At 36.8% G+C, this 9,244-nt stretch overlaps 1 long non-coding RNA gene across 1 annotated transcript in view; it reads right to left on the reverse strand.

The window, feature by feature from the left end:
* Window positions 1-8,974, reverse strand: part of LOC128026455 (uncharacterized) — a 32,242-nt gene extending 23,268 nt beyond the window's left edge. The window contains exons 1-2 of the long non-coding RNA XR_008186430.1: window positions 8,835-8,974; window positions 6,260-6,649 (exon numbers count right to left, since the gene is read on the reverse strand). This is a non-coding gene — a long non-coding RNA (uncharacterized LOC128026455). The remainder of the gene's footprint in view (window positions 1-6,259; window positions 6,650-8,834) is intronic.
* Window positions 8,975-9,244: the final 270 nt, after the last annotated feature.

Genomic DNA, 9,244 nt, shown 5'->3' on the forward strand with positions numbered 1-9,244 from the left:
AGTTTGTTTTAAACCTACTACACTCAAAAAATATTCTGTGGCTTAGTAAATATTTAACTTAATTAACTTAATAAAATCTTACTTGATTGTTTGAATTAAACTTACCAAAATAATTCAGTAAAAATTAAATAAAATTAAATAAAAGCCAATGTCATGTATGTATTTGTCGTTGTATGGAATACTATTTTATAAAGGTTTAGAGGAAATAAAAAAAAGTTCATAAATAAAAAGTTAATTTATAAATATTGTTATTTTCAATGTTTAATGTTAACTTATTTCTACTCACTTTTATTTATTAATGTACAGATGCAGTTACTCAGATTTACTACATTTTTTAGAGTGTAGCCTATCCTCCATCTGTTTGCATCTGTCGATTTCTTCTAGATTCACCAATTTAGATTTCTAAATTTCAGGGGGAAAGACTCTTGATGTAAGTCATTAACTAACTGGGGACGTTCTTATTTTATTAACTTATTTTATTACATGGCTTGGTTGATCTCCAATGTAGAATGCGGTCTGTTATTTCTTGATAACAGACTGCTGCGCGGAGTATAACAGACCGTTGCCATGAAAAACAGAGCGTTGCTATGGACTCACAGGATTCTAACCGTAGAGACGGAGCGTACTATTTTCTTTAGCGGAAGCAATACAATCGGGTTTGTCAATAAACTCCCTTTTAATATTTTGTGTCAAATTATTTATTTATTTGGTAGGTAGCCATGTAATAAGCAGGAGGATAATGTATAGCGATTATCCCTTACACAGCTCTAGTCTTGTAGCTCATGAGGCATGCATGCTAGCAAAACACAGGTTAACTAAGTTATATTTGCCTTTGGCTAATCAGCAGTAAATTCGAGCATTATTCGAGGCACTGGTATTTGAATCTTTTGTTCATCACCAGCTCCACTCACCTCAGCACAAGCCAAGAAAAACACTGCTGGGAGGGGCTGCTGCTGCCTGCAGGTGTGTGTCTGTGTATCTGATGTGTGCCGATCGATGTGCGTCGATGTGCGCCGCTGCGCGAAATGGGGGGAAGGGGATTGGGGGTCAATGAGCGCTTCAGAACTCCTGACCTGATATTTAGATATACTATTCTTCAATAAATATTAGGGCCGGGACTCGATTAAAAAAATTAATCTAATTAATTAGAAGCTTTGTAATTAATTAATCGAAATTAATCGCATTTTAATCGCATATAAATATTTGACCTGAGAACAGTGAGAAGTAATTTTTTTTTCACATGAATTTATAGTATACCATTAAATAATGACTGAATACATAAGCTTAAGCAACAAAATATTGTTTATTTTTGTTCAACCAAGTCTAGCAGACCAGTGCAATTTTTGCCATGAAGTGTAGCAATAGCATATTTAGAAACAATTTAGAAATAGTACATTTCAGAAATTCAGGAAACTTATAGGTGCTGGAACCTTCTGTAAAGAGTTTTTTAAGTAAAACACAATACTGTCAATTACATTCAGAACATTGGAAACACTGACTATTAAAAAAAACATCTCTCTGTTGCTTCAGAGGCCATAACATACTAAGTCCAACTCTCAATAACCTTGGCCAAAACAATAAAGAGTTCAACATAAACTGTTGCACCAACAAAATAATATATAGTTCAACATAAAGTGTAAAGTCCACGCTAACTGCTATATGTTTTGCGTTGAGGTGATACTTGAGGCTCGATGTGCTGCAGTGATATGAGAAGCGAACGCTAGTTGGTGCTCCAGTATAATCGGTCCGCCGAAACAAATCCAGTGAGAAACGTTCTGCGGTGCAAAAATAAGTTATTAAAAATGCGGGATTTTTTTTTCTGTAATTAATTAATGTTAGTTAACGCGTTATTTTTTGTGTAATTAATTAATCTCAATTAACGCGTTAAAGTCCCGGCCCTAATAAATATATTTGTTTGACAGGGAAGCTGTGCGTAAACAGGAATACAGTATTGTTCAAAATAATAGCAGTACAATGTGACTAACCAGAATAATCAAGGTTTTTCGTATATTTTTTTATTGCTACGTGGCAAACAAGTTACCAGTAGGTTCAGTAGATTCTCAGAAAACAAATGAGACCCAGCATTCATGATATGCACGCCCTTAAGGCTGTGCAATTGGGCAATTAGTTGAATTAGTTGAAAGGGGTGTGTTCAAAAAAATAGCAGTGTGGCATTCAATCACTGAGGTCATCAATTTTGTGAAGAAACAGGTGTGAATCAGGTGGCCCCTATTTAAGGATGAAGCCAACACTTGTTGAACATGCATTTGAAAGCTGAGGAAAATGTGTCGTTCAAGACATTGTTCAGAAGAACAGTGTACTTTGATTAAAAAGTTGATTAGAGAGGGGAAAACCTATAAAGAGGTGCAAAAAATGATAGGCTGTTCAGCTAAAATGATCTCCAATGCCTTAAAATGGAGAGCAAAACCAGAGAGACGTGGAAGAAAACGGAAGACAACCATCAAAATGGATAGAAGAATAACCAGAATGGCAAAGGCTCAGCCAATGATCACCTCCAGGATGATCAAAGACAGTCTGGAGTTACCTGTAAGTACTGTGACAGTTAGAAGACGTCTGTGTGAAGCTAATCTATTTTCAAGAATCCCCCGCAAAGTCCCTCTGTTAAAAAAAAGGCATGTGCAGAAGAGGTTACAATTTGCCAAAGAACACATCAACTGGCCTAAAGAGAAATGGAGGAACATTTTGTGGACTGATGAGAGTAAAATTGTTCTTTTTGGGTCCAAGGGCCACAGGCAGTTTGTGAGACGACCCCCAAACTCTGAATTCAAGCCACAGTACACAGTGAAGACAGTGAAGCATGGAGGTGCAAGCATCATGATATGGGCATGTTTCTCCTACTATGGTGTTGGGCCTATTTATCGCATACCAGGGATCATGGATCAGTTTGCATATGTTAAAATACTTGAAGAGGTCATGTTGCCCTATGCTGAAGAGGACATGCCCTTGAAATGGTTGTTTCAACAAGACAATGACCCAAAACACACTAGTAAACGGGCAAAGTCTTGGTTCCAAACCAACAAAATGAATGTTATGGAGTGGCCAGCCTAATCTCCAGACCTTAATCCAATTGAGAACTTGTGGGGTGATATCAAAAATGCTGTTTCTGCTATTTTTTTGAACACACCCCTTTCAACTAATTGCCCAATTGCACAGCCTTAAGAGCGTGCATATCATGAATGCTGGGTCTTGTTTGTTTTCTGACAATCTACTGAACCTACTGGTAACTTGTTTGCCACGTAGCAATAAAAAATATACTAAAAACCTTGATTATTCTGGTTAGTCACATTGTACTGCTATTATTTTGAACAATACTGTATATATTATTTTTTTAAATAATTTATAAAATGCTCACAATTTAAAAGATACATTATTCGAATGCTTGGTGGAAGAGATGTGTTTTTAATCTAGATTTAAACAGAGAGAGTGTGTCTGAACCCCGAACATTATCAGGAAGGCTGTTCCAGAGTTTGGGAGCCAAATGTGAGAAAGCTCTACCTCCTTTAGTGGACTTTGCTATCCTAGGAACTACCAAAAGTCCAGCGTTTGTTACCTTAGGGTGCGTGATGGGTTGTAGCGTGGTAGAAGGCTAGTTAGGTACGCAGGAGCTAAACCATTTAGGGCCTTATAGCTAAGTAATGATAATTTGTAACTGATATGGAACTTAATAGGTAGCCAGTGCAGAGACTGTAAAATTGGGGTAATATGATCATATTTTCTTGACCTCGTAAGGACTCTAGCTGCTGCATTTTGGACTACCTGTAGCTTGTTTATTGACGAAGCAGGACAACCACCTAGAAGTGCATTACAATAGTCCAGTCTAGAGGTCATGAATGCATGAATTAGCTTTTCTGCATCAGAAACAGATAACATGTTTCGTAGCTTGGCAATGTTTCTAAGATGGAAGAATGCAGTTTTTGTAACATTGGAAATATGATTTTCAAAAGACAAATTGCTGTCTAATATAACACCCAGATTTCTGACTGTAGAGGAAGTAACAGTACATCTGTCTAGTTGCAGATTGTAATCTACAAGATTCTGTGTAGTGTTTTTTGGTCCAATAATTAATATCTCTGTCTTATCTGAATTTAATTGGAGAAAATTATTTGTCATCCAATCTTTTACATTTTTACACACTCTATTAGCTTAGATAATTGGGAAGTTTCATCTGGTCTCGTTGAGATATATAGCTGAGTATCATCAGCATAACAGTGGAAGCTAATTCCGTATTTTCTAATAATATTACCAAGGGGCAACATGTATATTGAAAATAGAAGGGGACCTAGGACGGATCCTTGTGGCACTCCATATTTTACTGATGATAAATGAGATGACACCCCATTTAAGTAAACAAAATGGTAGCGATCGGACAGGTAGGATCTAAACCAATTTAGAGCCTGCCCTTGAATACCTGTATATTTCTGTAATCGATCTATGAGTATGTCATGATCTATGGTGTCGAACGCAGCACTAAGATCAAGTAAGACTAGAAATGAGATGCAGCCTTGATCTGACGCAAGGAGCAGGTCATTTGTAATTTTAACAAGTGCAGTTTCTGTGCTATGGTGGGGCCTAAAACCTGACTGAAATTCTTCATAAAGATCATTTTTATGCAGATGATGATATTGAGAAGCGGTTCTTCGGCTACAGGTAACAGCTCTTTCAGTAATTTAGTGGGTACAGGATCTAATAAACATGTTGTTGGTTTAGATACAGTGATAAGTTTATTTAGCTCTTCCTGTCCTATATTTGTAAAGCACTGCAGTTTATCTTTGGGTGCGATGGATGAAACTGAAGTGTTAGACGCTGTAGAATCTACATTCGCTATTGTATTTCTAATGTTATCTATTTTATCAGTGAAGAAATTCATAAAGTCAGTACTATTTAACGTTGGTGGAATATTTGAATCAGGTGGCGTCTGGTAATTTGTTAACTTAGCCACTGTGCTAAATAAAAACCTTGGATTGTTTTGGTTATTTTCAATGAGTTTGTGTATATGCTCTGCCCTAGCAGTTTTTAGGGCCTGTCTATAGCTGGACATACTGTTTTTCCATGCAATTCTAAAAACTTCTAAGTTAGTTTTTCTCCATTTGCGTTCAAGACTACTAGTTACTTTCTTGAGAGAGTGAGTATTACTGTTATACCATGGTACAGTACGTTTTTCTCTAACCTTTTTCAATTTGATGGGGGCAACAGCTTCTAATGTATTAGAGAAAATAGTGCCCATGTTGTCAGTAATTTCATCTAATTCATGTGTATTTTTGGGTACAAATATAGCAGTTGAGATAGATCAGGCAGGTTATTTGCGAATCTTTCTTTGGTGGCTGGAACAATAGTTCTGCCCAGACGGTAAAGCTGAGCCATATAGTTAATATCAGTTATACGCAGATGCACGATACAAGGAAATGGTCTGTGATATCATCACTTTGAGGTACAATATCTATAACAGTAAGATCGATTCCATGAGATATAATTAAATCTAGTGTAAGATTAAAACGATGAGTGGGCCTGGTGACATTTTGCTTGACTCCAAAGGAGTTTATTAGGTCAGTAAAAGCAAGTCCTAATGTATCATTTACATTATCAACGTGAATATTAAAATCTCCCATGATTAGTGCCTTATCAACTGTAACTAGAAGGTCTGAGAGGAAATCTGCAAATTCTTTTAGGAATTCTGTATACGGCCCTGGTGGTCTATACACTGTAGCCAGAGCAAGAGATACATTAGATTTCTTTTGCATGTCTGACAGTGTAACATTTAGCAGAAGTATTTCAAAAGAGTTAAACCTGTATCCTGTTTTCCGGGTAACATTGAGAATATCACTATATATTGTTGCAACACCTCCGCCACGACCTGTCTGATGGGGCTCATGCTTATAACAGTAGTTTGGTGGAGTAGACTCATTTAGACCAAAATAATCATTTGGTTTTAGCCAGGTTTCAGTCAAGCAGAGTACATCAAAACTATTATCTGTGATAATTTCATTTACAATAACTGCTTTTGGTGTGAGTGATCTAATATTTATGAGCCCAAACGTAAAAATGTTTTTTGTTCATTTACTTTACATTTTTCTGGTTTGATTACGATAAGATTTTTTCTAGATCCTACATTATATTTATATTTTGACCTCACTATTCGGGGAACAGACAAAGTCTTAATAGTTTTTACAGCGCAAGTACTTCTATCATTTGAGCGTGTAGAACAAAACTCATCATAATAGTAATCTGAGAATTGTCTTACTAGTCACATGGAGTGAAGTGTCCTGGAGATGATGTCAGAGAGCAGCTCCGCTCCGATTCTGCTGGGGTGTAATCCATCAGCGCGAAACAGCCTAGGACTCTCCCAGAAAAGATTCCAGTTATTAACAAATAACAGTTTCTTTTCTTTACACCATAACAACAACCATTCATTTAAAGCAAAAAGTCTACTGAACCTTTCGTGTCCTCGTCGATACGTGGGCAGTGGTCCTGACACGATGATCGTCGCCGCGGGCATCGCGCTGCGAACCGTCTCGATCAGGCTGCTGAAGTCCCTCTTCAGCGTCTCCGCCTGCCACAGCGTGGTGTCGTTAACCCCGGCGTGAAGCACGACTGCTCTGGGGCTCTCGTCGGCCTTCAGGATCACGGGTATCTGCGCAGAAACATCGAGAACACGAGCACCAGGCAAACAATGAGTGTGCACTTTACCTTCCACTAATGTAGCACTTACATGTCGGACGATGGAGTCTCCGATGATCATAAAACTAGTGATAGCGAGGCGCTCTGATTGTTTTTGTTGTAGAATACAATAGAGTATATATTCACACGTTATATAAACGGAAACGATGATGTATAAAATTATTTTTAAGTTAAAAATAGTCAATGAAAAGAATATAGTGACGGAGCTCAAACGCAGTACAGCCGCCAACAACAAACAGGAAGTCTGTGACTTCCAGCCATCTGTGTGTAAAATGATTAAATCAATTATAATTTCATGTTGGTTGGCATCAAACCTGCCGGGAATAATTTCTTATTTAAATAAAATAATGCTTTTTGATTCTGATTAAACTGATATTTATTCAGCTGCTGTGAAGAAACACAACAGAAATCTCATGTAGATCAAGGATTCCCACAGCCATATGTGACCATGGACCACAAAACCAATTTAAGTGTAAATTTAAGTGAAAATTAGTAAATAAGCTTTCCATCGATGTATGGTTTATTAGGATTGGACATCAATTGGCCAAAATAAAACTATCTGACAATCTGGAATCTGAGGGTGCAAAATAAATAAATAAATAAAAAATTCTAACTAATGCAAAAAATTTCATTTAAAGTTACCCAAATGATGTTGTTAGCAATGCATATTACTAATCAGAAATGAAGTTTTTATATATTTATTGTAGGAAATTTATATCTTCATGGAACATGATGGTTACGAACGCCTTGAGCGGTTGGAGGCTCCAGAGGAAACCTTAAATGTGGTTTAAGTATACAAAAATAAAGAAACAAAGAAAATTATTTTACTATGGTAAATATGATTTAATGATAGCGTTTAGAATTAAACCACAGTAGCCACAAATTTACAATTGTCTCAGATGTTATGAAATGTTCTTTAGCATCACAAACCATAAAATGTAGTCAGGGTTCTGCTATGGTTTATTTTCATAATAGCTAAACACGGGTCACAAGTTAACACGATCACATTTCCTTGATTCAGCATCTGCACGATGTGAAGCCGGGAGTCCTGTCTTGAATCCAAAGATCTGGAGCTGATTCGGTGTAGATCGGTAGCTCAGTGGTTCGTTACTGTTGTCTCGCAGCGCTGAGTCTTTTAACGCATACTTCAGCTGCTACGTGCGATCATACCAATAACTTGTTATCCTTACAAGAATATCAATCATGCAATAAGATTCTGCGTTTATTATACACTTAATAATATCACATCAGTTTGTGCTTTTAGAATCACAGAATCTGCTGCGGTCGTTCCATCACATCTGCAGCGGAGACCTGAACCAGGAAGTTGGTCACCAGATAACAACTGTAACACCGGAGAGTGCCAGTATGTTTTCCTATTGTTTTTGTGATAGAATGCAACTTTCTCCATTCTCAGGAGCAGAAGCCGCCATTACGCGAGATGTAAACAGTGTGACGTGTCGACGCATCCCTTATGAAAATTAACCATGGTTTTACTACAAATAAAACCAAAAAACCATGGTTACTATAGTTAAACCATGGTAACCACAAATTAACCATGGTTTTGCTAAATTAACCATAGTTTAACCATGGTATTTGTAGTAAATCTGTGGTTATACAAATGGTAGTAAACACGCCAAAAAACCATGGGTTACTACTGTTTTACTATAATTAAACCATGGTTATTTTTCGTAAGGGATTTCACGCAGGTCAACGTAATCGATGAAGTCGATTGTTGATATCAAAAACAGCAATTGTTACTAGTAGAAATCAAATTCCTGATATCAAGAATAACATTTTAACTAGTTAAAACTGAATTGTTGATACCAATAATTCATATCCTGCGAATGAATAAAAGCCAATAAGGCTTGCCATAATAGTCTTACATTGTCTTGTCAAAGTGCTCACTTGTAGGTATTGTGCTCATAACACAATTAAGTTTATGATATAAGCTACAATACAAGTTAAAACTTAATAAGAATTAATTTAAACTTGTAATTTCTTATAAAGTCTTTCAAATCTCACCAGCGATATCGCTAGCTATTAATATTCTGACACTTGTGGCTAGCTGTCAACGTAATGTTAAAAATGACCAAAAACATCCAGAACAAAATAAAATAAATAAAAATGCTGAGTCTTACCTGTGAAAGATAATATCCAGAGATTTGTTTTTATTATTGTGTGACGGTTTGTAGATGTTTACCGAAGGGTCAGATATGTTTTCTTCTGTTCTGATATGAGTTTTAGAGTTGCCCGCTCCAATATGGTGTCGACGTTAACGTGCAGTGGAGCGGCCAATGAGGCGTCTAGGTATTTATAGGCCCTTTAGAAGGGTTAGTTTCTGAAAACCGGCTCAAAAGAACGATTCGTTTGAGAACCGAACATCACTATTCCGTAGATCTACTCCATTGTCTGAACTAGGTAAACTTCAGTTAACCATTATTGGTGAAATAGTGTGTTGGGCGTCCGTCTGTTGTGGTTTTTCCAGAAGTTTGAACTTGAAGAGGAGGAGAGGGTAGTAACGTCATTATCAAAGTTTGTGCGAGTCCTA

The sequence above is a fragment of the Carassius gibelio genome, chromosome A2, assembly GCF_023724105.1.
Source record: "Carassius gibelio isolate Cgi1373 ecotype wild population from Czech Republic chromosome A2, carGib1.2-hapl.c, whole genome shotgun sequence".
Classification (NCBI taxonomy): domain Eukaryota; kingdom Metazoa; phylum Chordata; class Actinopteri; order Cypriniformes; family Cyprinidae; genus Carassius; species Carassius gibelio.